General features: G+C 42.2%; 1 pseudogene; it reads right to left on the bottom strand.

Annotated features, from left to right (window-relative positions):
• Window positions 1-12,695: 12,695 nt before the first annotated feature.
• LOC144701569 (small nucleolar RNA R71) lies at window positions 12,696-12,774 on the bottom strand (annotated as a pseudogene).
• Window positions 12,775-15,047: the final 2,273 nt, after the last annotated feature.

A 15,047-nucleotide genomic window follows, 5' to 3' on the forward strand; every position in this document is an offset into this window, starting at 1 on the left:
ATAACTCAAAAAACATTAGCATAGGTTTTATGGATATTGCATTGGCATAGTGGTTTCTAACATAACAAGCAGCGAAAGGAAGGGTTGTTTTCAACTCCAAATTGCACTAACTAATGTGATATGAATCCAGTTAGTCTTGAAAATACTGAGTTTTTATAAAAATACTTCGATGGAGGAAATCTGGAAATCAGGATATAGATTTATTTTGAGGAGAGATTTTCTTCCCATCTTGTTCTTAATTTATTACAATAAATTTGATAATATTTCATATCATCAGGCTCAAGAGCAGTTATATTGATTTGAAAAATAAAGCACTAGTCAAGATTTTGGACTGTATAACTCAAGGAAACCTAAGTGATCAATACATAAGGGCTTGATTGAAAAAGTATCAGTGTTGTAAAAACCTTCACCCAAAGCTTAAGTTGTCCTGATCTATTTTTGTCATCCAAAAAATGCATGCAGAATTCCAAATATAGAGGTATTATACGGTTCATTAAATTTAGCTAAAATGACAATAATCAAAAGCATTTCTACTTAATACTCTAAGTTAGAGATGATCTATAGTGAGGCACCACCTCATCTTTGATCTTTTTATAAGCTTTGATAAAAATAGTATTTTTTCATTGTACCAAAAGAAACAAAATGATTCAAATAATCTATTATAAGGCATCCAACATTTATTTTATATTGTTAGTTAGATATATAATCTAAATTTTTACATAACTACTTCAAAAAAATATCTATGAATGATAACTAACATCTCCAGAGATTTTTCCATAAATTATTTCAGGACTATTTAGTTTATCAGGGCAAGGTTACGCCTAAGAGGTGTAAATTAGCCCTTTTAAAATTTTATATTTTATATTACTCCTAACTCTCTACTTATGCAGCGTCTATAGTGTATGCTGGTTGAAGAAATCAACACATTTTTATATTGGTTTGGGCTAGTCCCTTACTCATGTCCTTGGAGTATTCAACTCAGAGTTTTTGAAATTCCTAATCCATGTTTACAAGGCCCCAAGGAAAAACACTTGGCAAAGGAATAGACAGATTATCAAAAATCATAAATGATGGAAAAGAGTTCAACTTCATTAGCCCCTTAGCTTTGTTGGTTGTGCGAGCCTTGATGAACTCTAAATGCACCATGAAATCATGCATATTATGTAGGAATCATTTTATATTTATTATCCTTGCCTCTATCAATTCTAATCTCATGCATTAAACATAGTAATTTTTTACCACAGTAAATTTTCATATAATTTATCCGTCAATCAAAACTTAATTACTTTGATGAAAATAAGTTTCAAAATATGAGTATATTAATTTCTTTATGGTAGTTATTCCGTATTTCTTAGGAAGAAAATATAAATTAAAAAAAGTAAAAACAATGGGTTGAGTGAATGGACAAGCCAAGCACCAGCAGCACTATAACCCATCACAGTCAAGGAGTGCACAAGCATTCAAGCCCACAAACAATTGTCAAGCACCTCCATGCCTAAGTAGCGGCATCAGCACCCCTTAGAGACCTAGACAAGAAAGCCTAGATGGAGCCCACAGGGCCCATAGGTGGACATGGATGTGTGCGCAAGAGGAGAAATTTGTAGTTAATTTGAAGGCTCCACGCCGGGGGAGATCAAAGAAATAAGAAACAGCTCACGGCCATCATGTCATGAGCTGAATAGAATTAGTAAGAAACTATGATTTGGCTTTGAGCCAACCCAGCCCTAATGTTGTGTCATATTGGATCATTTTAAGTGAGTGGATATAATATCAGCCATCCGATCTTCTTAAGGAAGATGAGTTAGCAAGATTTGCCTCATATTTCCAATCCTCTTTATTCATTTCTACTGAGGTTTCTGATTGGTTTAGGCCGATGATGCAAATGGGGGGACAAGCAATGAATGAATCAGAGCATGAGCTAATGATGGGATGGCTAACGGTACCACTAATGTGTCAATAAGGGGTACATCAGTTAGGAATGGGTTCATGGCTGAAATTTAATCGCAGACGTTAACCCATTCTTTTGAAGTTTAATCGCAGACATCCTTTGCCACCCCTATTATGGTTCCAGTCAGTTTGGAAACAAAGGCAGGCGACAAGGGGACCAATGGCTCAGAGAAGTCATTGGATAGGGAACCATTTAATGACGGGCAGAGAGAGCTTCTCTCTCAGCCCTATAAATTCCATTTTTGAGGTCTAACACTCTATCCTTGTCACAGAAGGATAGAGCACCGGTTGTGGAGGTCCATTTTAGGGCTTGGAGTGATTGTAACAGCCATGCTGTGCAACCAGCTCGGGGAGGCTTTGTAGAAGAGCTAGGAAGCGAGCAATCTACATCGAAAAGGAGCAGAAAGAAGGGGAAAGTGCACATCAGAAAGAAATTTTAAAAATGAAATATTTTCCTCTAACTTTAAAAGATAAAGCATTTTCCTGGTATCGCAATTTAGGAATTACTTTTAACTCGTGGGAAGAGATGCAGGGAAAATTTCTGCAGAAATTTGACCTTCTCTCCAAAACCAACTTTTATAGAAGAGAAATTCACAACTTCCATCCTCACGATGGTGAGGCATTTAGCGAATCATGGGAGAGGTTCAATGATCTGCTTAGGAAGTGCCCTCACCATGGCATTGAGCAATGTCAATTAGCCCAAATTTTTTATGAATCGCTCTCTGATTTCATGAAAAATAAAGTGAATCTCGCCACTGGTGGCACGTTTTACACGCTTATGAGGATGAAGTTTTTGATATTTTGGAGAGAGTTACAGAAACTGACTTGCAGGAGATTGGAGCCAGCAAAGCGGGAGAAACTTGCAACCAAAAGAGCAGGGGTTCTGCAGGTCAGTGCAAAGGAGGGAGAGCTGCAGGCGAACTTAAGGGAGACCAATTAGAAATTGGGGGAGCTCACCTCCACCTGGAAGAACGTCTTCCTAGGTAACTCGCCTATCGTGAAAGCTAAGATTTGCTCTCTCTGTTTTAGCAGAGCATGAAGATGGAGCCTGCCAAGCCATGGAAGAGGAGGTGAAGGCATTCAACCAGTCGCAACAACCATGGGCAGGTCAAAGCGGCCAAATTTCCAAAACGGAGAGACCTTCCACCAAGGAACAAGCTGGCAACTCAACCTCCAATCCAGCAAAGGCAACCATTCCAGCACAGGCCTCCACAGTAGTATCAGGTTCCATCTCAGAACCAACCTGATTTTCTTCACTTACCCCGTCCTTTCAGATATGATAGAAGCAAAACCAAAAGTTGCGGGCGGAGATGGACATGAAGATGCAAATGATGATGGAATTTCAAACAAAGCAAATGCTGGAGTCTCAAGAGCAGATGAGGAAGATGCTAGAAAGCTTCAGGCCTACACAATCTGAACACCAAGGTATATATCTAGACCTACCTTGCACATCTTATAAACTTCCCATGAAACCATTAATAAATCTATGCAACTTACATCATGTGCAGCACTCCATTCCTGATGAGGCAGAATGGACGATCCTAAAGTTCTAGCAATCTCAAAATTGAGAAGCGGAAAGAACTTCAGGATCCCTATCAGAACTTTAGAGAGAATTTTAAGAAGGGGAATGAACCACGAGAGGAAGAAGGAGAGGATTCTCCCTATGTGGAGGAACCTCTACCGTCTACGAGTGGGCAACATGTTCCTTACCCTTTCCCTTTAAATAGAAAAGAACCGATCCTTGATTATGAAAACCGATTGCTGGAGAATTTTAAAAAAGCCACCATGACTGTAACTGTAGAAGACATGCTTAGGTGCGCACCCTCCCTAAAGAAGTACCTTAAGGACTCTTGCACCATTAGGAAGCCTAGGGAAGTAGTTAAATTATCTGAGAACGCCTCTAGCATCCTTAATGCCATCCCTATCAAAATGAGAGACCCCGGAGCCCCTTTCATCACATGTGAAATTGGAGGAAACACATTTTCTAAAGTTTTATTAGATACGGGAGCAAGCATAAGCATCATCCCAAGGGCATTATATGAGGAGTGTGGGTTTGGAAAATTGGAGAAAATACACATGGATTTACTCCTAGCCGATGGAACCGTGAGGCAACCCGAAGGAAGGTTAACCGACGTCATGATCACTGTAGAGAATTGTGAAATACCTGTAGATTTTATAGTGGCTGATGTGAAGATATCGGGAAACATTAGCTTAGCTCCTATTATCTTAGGAAGACCATTTCTAGTTACGGCAAAAACGATAATGGATTGGGAAAAGGGGACGGTGGAGTTTAAAATTGGAAAGGAGAGAGTTCAACTTGATATATCAAAAATGATGAAGTGTCCCTTAGGAAGCAATGAGGAGTTAAAATTGTATGCAGGGGGTGACGGAGAGGATGTGATTAAGGAATACTTGTCACAAGTAGAGGGCAAAGAGCCAGAGGAAGAAATCATAGACTCCCCTTCGGCAGAGGTAGGACCAGAATTGAAACCCTTACCCTCATCCCTCAAATATGCATATCTAGATGAGAAGAAAATCTTACCGGTAATCATTTCCTCATCACTCACTCCTGAACAAGAAAGTGACTTGCTCGATGTACTTAGGGAGCATAAAAATGCCATAAGTTGGACATCTGATGATATTAGAGGAATTCCATCTTCGATCTGTGAACATAGGATATTTTTAGAAGAGGAAGCAAGACCTTGTAGAGAGCATCAAAGGATACTCAACCCTTACATGAGAGAAGTTCTTGAAAAATAAATGATAAAGTGGTTGAATGCAAGAATAATTTATGCTATATCCGACAGTAGATGGGTGAGTCCTATACACATGGTACCAAAGAAATCTGGAATTACCGTAGAAGTGAACGAAAAAGGGGAAGAGGTGCAGAAAAGATTGACCATAGGGTGGAGGGTGTGCATTGATTACAGGAAATTAAATAAGGCGACAAAGAAGGATCACTACCCACTACCCTTCATAGATCGGATACTAGAAAAACTGTCAGGGCAGCAATATTTTTGTTTTCTTGATGGTTATTCAGGATACAACCAAGTAAACATCCATCCTGATGATCAAGAGAAGACAACATATGCCTTTAGGCGTATGCCCTTCGGGTTATGCAATGCCCCCGCCACATTTCAGCGATGTATGAATGCCCTATTTTCTGATTTAGTAGGCAAATGTTTAAAAATATTTATGGATGATTTTTCAGTATTTGGATCTACCTTTGAGAACTGCCTCCTAAGCCTCACCAAAGTATTGAAGAGGTGCATTGAGTCCAACCTTGTCCTAAGCTGGGAAAAATCTCATTTCATGGTGTAGGAGGGAGTAGTGCTGGGACATACGGTCAGCAACCGTGGATTGGAAGTGGACAAGGCCAAAATCGAAATCATCCAGGGCCTTCCACCTCCAACCAACCTAAAAACCCTTAGGGTTTCTCGGCCCACGAGTTTCTATAGACGTTTTATCCTTGATTTTGCTAAAATTTCTAAACCTCTTACAAATCTTTTATCGTCTAAAAATAATGATTTTGAACTAACATTAGAGGCTAAGAACGCATTTGATAAATTGAAAGAAGCTTTAGTTAACGCACCTATCTTGCAAGGGCCCGATTGGACCCTTCCTTTTGAACTAATGTGCGATGCTTCTGATTTTGCAGTAGGTGTAGTGTTAGGTCAGCGAATTGTCAAAGAACCCGTGGTCATTTACTCGCCAACAGAACTTTAGTGGATGCGCGGCTGAATTACACTACTACCGAAAAGAGCTGCTGGCAATTATTTTTGCTTTAGAAAAGTTTAGGTCTTACTTACTAGGTAGTAAAATAACTGTTTTTTCGGATCATGCAGCTATTAGATACTTGTTAACAAAGAAGGAGGCTAAACCGAGGTTGATTAGATGGGTACTTTTATTACACGAATTTGATTTAGAGATTAAAGATAAGAAAGGGTGTGAAAATGTAGTAGCCGACCACCTCTCCCGAATCATAGGCGCCCCAACTGAACAAATTAATGATGCATTTCCTGATGAATTTGTCCTAACTGCACAAGGAACATTCGTTCCTTGGTATGCACATATTGTCAATTTTTTAGTTTCAGGACAAATGCCTACAGGTTGGACTTCCTACGAGAGGAAAAAGCTACTCAAGGATGCGCAATTTTATTTTTGGGAAGATCTGGAGCTGTTTCACCAAGGACAAAATCAAATTCTCCGACGATCGTCCCGAGAGCGAGCAACGAATCATCCTAGAATTCTGCCACGCCAAAACCAGGAGGACACTACTCGGCCAAGGTAACAGCTCATAAAGTTGTTGAATCGGGTTTCTTTTGGCCTACATTATTTCATGGCCTTGAAATTTTATAATACTTGTTTACCATGCCAAGCATCCATCAACATAAATAGGAAAGATAGAATGCCCCTACAACCCATCCTAGAAGTAGAAATATTTGATTTATGGGGAATCGATTTTATGGGACCCTTCCCTAGTTCTAATAGTTATGAATATATTTTGATGGGTGTCGATTATGTCTCCAAATGGGTAGAAGCCATTCTCTCCAAAACCAATGACAGTAAGGTAGTGACTAATTTTATTGAGAAAAACATATTTTATAGATATGGATGCCCACGAGCTATCATTAGTGATGGAGGTTCCCACTTTACAAACTACAACTTTAGGAACCTCCTCAAGAAGTTTGGTGTCCATCGTCGAGTCACTACTCCTTATCACCCTCAAGCCAATGGCCGAGTTGAATTGTGCAATCGGGAGGTTAAGAAAATTTTGAGGAAAATAGTGCGTCCGGATGGGAAAGATTGGTCTAGGAAGCTAGACGAGGCATTATGGGCCTATAGGACCGCTTACAAAACTCCTCTCGGCATGTCTCCCTTTCGACTTATCTTTGGGAAGGCTTGTCACTTACCACTTGAGTTAGAACACAAGGCCCTTTGGGCTATTAGGAAACTCAACCTAGATTTGGATAGAGCCGGCAAGCATAGACTTCTTCAATTAAATGAGTTGGAAGAGTTAAGAAATGAGGCTTATGAGAACTCGAAGATTTATAAAGCCAAGATGAAGATGTTTCATGATAAGAGATTGAGGAGAAGAATTTTTGTAGAGAATCAAAAAGTATGGCTTTACAACTCTAGATTAAAACTCTTTCCAGGAAAATTGAAAATGCGATGGGATGGCCCCTTCCTTGTTCAGCAGGTTTTTGAAAATGGAGCGGTTACCATTTTTGATCCTACATCTCAAAGACAATTCACTGTGAATGGGCAACGGCGCAAACCCTACTTAGAAGAAGAAGATCTTAATAGCCCGTGAATATTACTTTAGAAAAGCCACCATACGAGAGCTCATGATCTGATTAGTTTTTGGTTCCATTTTCTATTTTCTCTGTTTTGTTATTTTGCCGTGTTTTGTTTTTGTTTTCTTCGCTTTTGTTTCTGTCTTCGTGTGCAGCTACTCCTATCCAAGCTAGGTACACCGTCACTGGACAACACGAATGCTGATCGCCGCCTTTCCTTCCATGGTTTGATCTCTCTTTCTCCTTTCTCTTAATTATGATTTGTCATGTAGGAACATGCCTTTTTATTGGGGGGGAGGGGAGTACAGTTGCATGCATCATCCATTAAAATTTTTTCGTTTTGCATTCACAAACCATGGATATTTGATGATCCTAGGAGATGCTTGTCCAATGATATGCATGATAATTTGATTCTTTTCAAAAGGGTAGAAGTGCAAGAGTGGCCAGCTAGGAAATCCTAGGTGAAGTAAGCCTAGCTAGGTGCACTATGATCCATACTATTACAGCCATATATCTGACCATTATACGTATCTCACCTCACCATCCACCTCGGGTTGAGTTAGCACTTACATGCACGAAATTTTTTAGCTTTAGTGGAGAGTAGGGTTAGTGTTAGCTCATTGGCAATATTATTATGACGTGAGTGAAGCTCCCTGAACCAAGAAGGATACAAAACTTCGTCGGGGGAATAAGCTGCCAGTCTACTAAGGACGGCACATGGGTAGTGGATAAGCGCCACCAAACTATAAAGTGAAAGCTGCACTGCGCATAAACAAGCAAAAGCTTGCATCGTAGTACTAAAGTTGATTGTCATCAAAAATGACCAACAAGCAGCCAATGCCAAAGAAAATAAAGGTGGAAAAGCTGTCTCCCATGTGTTTGATCCGATGCTACTATAGCCATAGTATTGAGCTAGCCTTAGCACCACTCTCTCGCCTCGTTCAGTGCGCTTGGGGTGTTAACTCGATCTTATTCCATATACTATGTACTTACTATATGCGCCGTAGATCAAGTGCACTTAGTTGAGGTAGAAGGCTGAGATAGATCCTAAACTTCTCCTATGCTGGTCAAGTTCAATTGTTGAAAATACTCCTTGAAAAGAGCACGAATCAAAGCTATCGGAAGTCGAAAGTCAACTTGAGATCATCTTTTATTCTCACCTGCATTTCATTACTAAGGGACTAGTAATGATCTAAGTTGAGGTGTTTGATGACTCTCAATATGTCATCAAATAATTAAACTTTTAGTTTTCATTCATCAAAATTATAATGTTAATTCGTGCTAATATCATGCATATGCATCATTTTATGAAATCACTAACACTTGATCCTTTGAATCAAGTGGAATATATTAACATTTTATGGTTAGTAAACATTCAGAGACAGGTTAAGAAGATCAAGGAAAGAGACGAGGATCAAGAGGAGCGGGCAAAAATTGAAAGAAGCAAAAATTACAAAAATGCCCCTAGGCATGACTTAAGAGAAACCTATAAATATTCTCTTGAGAGTTGATGTTAGGTTGTCCAGAATTTCCACCTGAACAGGCTAGGGCGTGGAGAAGAGGAGTTCTACAGACCCTCCAAGGCTGTTGAGCATTGGAGTTGGGGAGGAGAAGCAAGCTGAGGAATAGCTGAGCAAGAGGATCGCATTCTACTTGGAAGGATCGTGACACGGGGTATGTGAGATTGTGCAGCTTCAGTCTTGTGTAATCCTCCTCCTAAGGCGATCTAAGTTGGGTGGGAAGTGTTGCCAAACTTTCCCATAGTTCCAATGAGGATCGTTCATCGTTTTAGGTAATTTCCAGTTGTTCAGAATTGTGTGTGTTCCTTCTCTATATCTTCATTCAACCCCTCAGAGTTCCAATCGACCACCAAGAAGTAAGCACAGCAGATGGCGATCCCGTGTGCAGAGATCGCCTGTGCGCAGCCAAGCAGCATGTAGGCATTTGCTGCGCATTGCCGAGCAGCATACAGGATCCCCTGCGCGCGCGCCAACCCGCGCCAGAGAACGCTGCGGCGCTCACGCAGCGCAGCGCCAGCGTGCAAGAGCTGCGCTGCTGCGAGCGCGCGAAGCCACGCGCAATGAGTAGCGCGCCGAGGTCCCCTGCGCAGCCAACCAGCGCGCGAGAACGCTGGCGCGCTCACGCAGCGCGCAGCCAGCGTGCAAGAGCTGCGCGCACGTGAGCGTCTTGCGCGAAGCCAGGTGCGACAGCGATCGCGCTGTGACTTGCTCCATGCGGCCACGCCGCGCGCAGAGATCGCCAGCGCGCAGTCTCGCCGTGCGCGAAGTTCGCTTGCGCAAGTTACTGAGCGCCACGCGTAAAGCTGAGAGCCGAACTCCTCTTCTGAAGATTAGATTGTCTATATCTAATCTTCTGAAGTATTCTTTAAATCTATTTACTGAAGATCATTATACTCATTCCTTAACTATCTTTATATAAACTTTTGAATGAACTAAGTTGAAACACTATAGAAATCTTGCGGAAAGTCTTGCCATCCTGAGTTGCTCAAGGAACATTTGCAGGGTTTTGCTAGCAGTACTTTAACTGACTGTTAGATCTGAATGCAGAGATCTAATAATATAAATTGAATTGAAAGAAATTGCTATTGATTTATCTGCTCCTGTGGATCGACACCCCACTTGCCCTAAGTCTGTGAGGTAAAAATTAGTGTTGAATAGCTCAATTCCTCACACGACTAACCCGTAAATAACCAGTAAAAAACCATATTTTGAGCTTACCAGGGGGGGTGGCGCCCAAGTGACACACTCTTGAATTGGAAGTTTTCATCCTAGAAGTTAAAGAGTCACATCGTGTGAGGAAGGAAGAAGAAGAAGGAGAAGAAGAAGAAGAATAGGAAGAAGGAGAAGAAGGGAGAAGAGAGAGGAGAAAGCTGCCGCCTTGCTGGCTGAGCCTCGTCTCACAACCAGCACTCGCGCATCCCGCCGCGTGACAGACCGTCCGCGCGCGCTACAGTCCGTGTGCGTGTTCGACCCGGCGATGCCAACGCCCGACCATGCCGCCCCCGCGAGCGCTGTCCCGCATGACGCCGTCTCCGGCCTTGCTGCGCGGAGCTTGTCTGCCTGCGTGCGCATCGTGCTGACTTGCCGCCGCCCACCTGTCCCTGACTAGTGTTACTCCGCCACGCACGCCGCCGGCTTGTCCCTCTGTGGACACGCACTATAGCAGCCGGTGCACTACCCGCAACGGCGCTGCACCCGCCCGCGTCTTTGTATCCACGCACGCCATGCCGCCACGCCCGTGCACCTATCTATGTGCCACTAGTGAGTGTTCTACCGGCTGTCGCCGCCCGTCGCTTCCTGTGATCGCCTGGCGGCGCCCTGCTAGGCTGTGAGTGCCTCATCGCGCGCGTGCATCGCCTGCCCACTCCGCTCACTCAGCCTCAGAGCCTCCCCTCACTGCCGTGCCCGTGACTAACTCGGCCTGCTAGTGGATACCAGCATTACGACTACCCCGCCCCGGCATCAGCCAGACTTCGGCGACTGATGACTCTAAAATATGTCATCAAATAATCAAGTTCTTAAGTTTAAATTCATTACAATTATCTTGTGAATTCATGCTAAGTTCATGCATATGTATTGTTTTATGAAATCACTAACCCCACTTGATTCTTTGAATCAAGTGGAATATATTTAACATTTTATGGCTAGTGAACATTCAGAAACAGGTTAAGAAGATCAAGGAAGAGAGGAGGATCAAGAGAAGTGGGCAAAAATTCGAAGTGGCAAAAATTACGAAAATGCCCCTGGGCAAGACTTAAGAGAAAACCTATAAATACTCTCTTGAGAGAGGAGTTTAGGTTGTCCAGAAGTTCTCTCAAGGAAGCTAGGGCTTGGAGAGAAAGGATTTCTGCAGACCCTCCAAGGCTGATGAGCATTGGAGCTGGGAGAGAAGCAAGCCGAGGAGTAGCTGGAGCACGACGATTGCCGCCTTGCCTGGAAGGAGTGACAAAAGGAGGCGTGAGCGTTTCGGTTTTGGTACAATCTTCTTCTCCCTTTTAAGCCAATCAGGGTTGGGCTGAAGATCACAAGCTGTGTCTTCAGCATTTCCAATTTCTGTTGTTCCTTTGGTTACGTTTGATTTCGAATCCCATAGTTGATTGAATCGTTTTCCATTCTGTCTAGCAAAAGTTTCATTGTTCGCATCCGCTCGTGAAATCCTTCCCTACAGAATTTCCAACTGCTAGCAACCCAGGCCTCAGCCTAGGTTGCCAGCAATCAAGCAGCGAGCAAGCTCGCGTGCGAATCAGCACGCGAGTAGGCTCACGGCGCAACAACGCCTTGCGAGCTCACCCGCCGCGCGGCGTTCGCGTGCACAAACACCGTGGGGTGTTTGCTCAATTACCTCACAGGCGTAAGCGAACCGTCAACAAAGAAAATTTCTCTGCTGTGGTTCTGCTCAATTGAGTTTTGCCAAGATATCTCGTAAAACTTAATTGAACATAATTTGATTGAAGAATTAGCTGAATCAATACTTTTAAGGAATTCTCTGCAACTTATTCTGAAGAAAATTTCTACAGAGATTAACACTTGGAATTAGAGAACTGAATAGACTGATTTAATAGAAAAGAATTTTCTGCTGTTTTCTCTGCTTCTGTGGATCGACCCTCACTGCGCCCTAGTGAGGTTTATAAATTGTTGCATAAGCTCTGAACCTCACACGTGTGAACTGCTAAATAACCAGTAAAAACACATATAGTCAGAGCTTATCAACTGGCGCCTTTGCCAGGAGCACGGTATTACAGTAGAAATTTTTATTTTCTCTGAATCTACAGTTATCTCTCTAAACCTACAGTCATTTTTTTGAATCTACAGTCATTTCTCTAAATCTACAGTCATTTTTGTTGATTTTTCTAGAGCTGCAGGACTTGACAATCCTCGGCTCATTGTTATTCTAACCGTTTGCTGTAGATTTATGGTAGTAACACGCTCAAGAGCTGGTGAAAAGTCTGTAGAAAAAGACATTAGAGACGCCACTCTGGATTCTCTGATGACAGAACCAGAAATTCAGCAGAGAAATATGGCTGAAGAGATGCACCAGCAGAATGAGAGGAGGACTATGCTGGATAGGTCCACACCGTCGGGAAGCTTGTGTCAAACCGATGTAAATCTGAACATCGGTGACGGTATTTCGTTTCGATATGACAATGCATTAATTAATTCCTTACCTGAATTTAATGGACTGCCTGCTCAAAACCCATTAGAATTCCTCGATGATTTCCACATTAGGTGTTCATCTCAAAACGTTCCAGGGATATCTACAGAAATTGTAAAAATGAAATATTTTCCTCTAACCTTAAAAGATAAAGCATTTTCCTGTTACCGCAATTTAGGAATCACTTTTAATTCATGGGAAGAGATGCAGGAAAATTTCTGCAGAAATTTTACCCGCTCTCCAAAACTAACTTTTATAGAAGGGAAATCCACAACTTCCATCCTCATGATGGTGAGGCGTTTAGTGAATCATGGGAGAGGTTCAATGATTTGTTGAGGAAGTGCCCTCACCATGGAATTGAACAATATCAACTAGCTCAGATATTTTATGAGTCTCTCTCTGATTTTATGAAAAACAAGGTAAACCTCGCCACGGGTGGAACGTTTTATACTGCATATGAGGATGAAGTTTTGATATTTTGGAGAGAGTTGCAGAAACTGATTTGCAGGAGATTGGAGCCAATCAGAATGGGAGGAATGTGCAGGCCAAGAGGCAGGAGTTCTGCAGGTCAACGCCAAGGAGGAGAGCTACAAGCGGGCCTAAGGGAGACCAACCAGAAATTGGAGGAGCTCACCTCTACCTTGAAGAATGAATTCCTAGGTAACTATCCCATCATAAAAGCTAAGATATAATCTCACTAATATAACAGGGAAAATGAAGAAGGAGCTTGCAAAACCATGGCAGAAGAGGAGAAAGCTTTCAAACAGAAACAACAACAATAGGCGGGTCAAAAGCGGTCAAATTTCCAAAGCGGAGGCCTTCCACCAAGAAAACAAGCCGGCAGCTCAACCCCCGTTCCAGCAGAGACAACAATTCCAGCACAGGCCTCCATAACAGTATCAGGTTTCATCTCAAACTCAACCTGATTTCTTCACATTAACTCCCGTCATTTTAGATATGATCGAAAAGCAAAATCAAAAGTTGCGGGGAAATGGAATGCGGATGCAAGTGATGATGGAGTTTCAAACGAAGCAAATGCTGGATGCTGAAGAGCAGATGAGGAAGATGCTAGAAAGCCTCTGACCTGTCCAACCTGAACACCAAGGTATACCGTTAGATTCTCCTTGCACATCTTATAAACTTCCCACGAAACCGTCCATCAATCCATGCAACTTGCATCATGTGCAGCATTCCATTCATGATGAGACGAATAGAGATGATCCTGAGGTTCTAGCCATCTCAAACTTGAGAAATGGGAAAGAACTTCAGGATCCCTATCGAACTTCTATAGAGAATTCTAAGAAGGAACCGAACCACAAGAGGAAGAAGGAGAGGACCCCCCCTACGTGGAGGAGCCTCTACCTTCCACGAGTGGGCAGCATGTTCCCTACCCTTCCGCTTAAAATAGAAAAAAACCGATATTTGATTATGAAAACCGACTGTTAGAGAATTTTAGAAAAGCCACCATGACTGTTACTGTCGAAGATATGCTTAGGTGTGCACCTTCCCTAAAGAAGTACCTTAAGGACTCTTGCACCATTAAGAAGCCTAGGGAAGTGGTTAAATTATCTAAAAATGCCTCTAGCATTCTTAATGCCATCCCTATCAAAATGAGAGACCCCGGAGCCCCTTTCATTACATGCGAAATAGGAGGAAACACCTTCTCTAAAGTTTTATTAGATACGGGAGCAAGCATAAGTATCATTCTGATGGCATTATATGAGGAGCGTGGGTTTGGAGAGTTGGAGGAAATTCATATGGACCTACTCTTAGCTGACGGCACTGTTAGGCAACCCGAGGGAAGGTTAACCGATGTCATGATCACTGTAGAGAATTGTGAAATCCCTGTAGACTTTATAGTGACAGATGTAAAGATATCGGGAGACATTAGTTTAGCTCCTATCATCTTAGGTAGACCATTCTTGGTTCACGGCAAAACGATTATGGATTGGGAGAAGGGACGGTTGAGTTTAAAATTGGAAAGGAGAGATTTCAACTGGATATATCGAAAATGATGAAATGTCCTGTAGGAAGCAATGAGGAGTTAAATTTGTGTGCCGAAGATGAAGGAGAGGATGTGGTTAAAGAATACTTGTCACAAGTATAGGGTAGAGAGCTAGAGGGAGAGATCATAGACCCCCCTTCGGTAGAGGTAGGGCCAGAATTGAAACCTTTGCCCTCATCCCTCAAATATGCATATCTAGATGAGCAGAAAATCCTACCAGTAATCATATCTTCATCACTATCCTCTGAACAGGAAAAGGACTTGCTAGAGGTACTTAGGAAGCATAGAAATGCCATAGGTTGGACCTTTGATGATATTAGAGGAATTCCATCTTTGATCTGTGAACATAGGATATTTTTAGAAGAGGAAGCAAAACCTTGTAGAGAGCATCAAAGGAGACTCAACCCTTACATGAGAGAAGTTCTTGAGAAAGAAGTGATTAAGTGGTTGAATGCAAGAATAATTTATGCTATATCCGACAGTAGATGGGTGAGTCCTATACACATGGTACCAAAGAAATCTGGAATTACCGTAGAAGTGAACGAAAAAGGGGAAGAGGTGCAGAAAAGATTGACCATAGGGTGGAGGGTGTGCATTGATTACGGGAAATTAAATAAGGCGACAAA

Source organism: Wolffia australiana, chromosome 3 (genome assembly GCF_029677425.1).
Source record: "Wolffia australiana isolate 7733 chromosome 3, ASM2967742v1".
NCBI lineage: Eukaryota > Viridiplantae > Streptophyta > Magnoliopsida > Alismatales > Araceae > Wolffia > Wolffia australiana.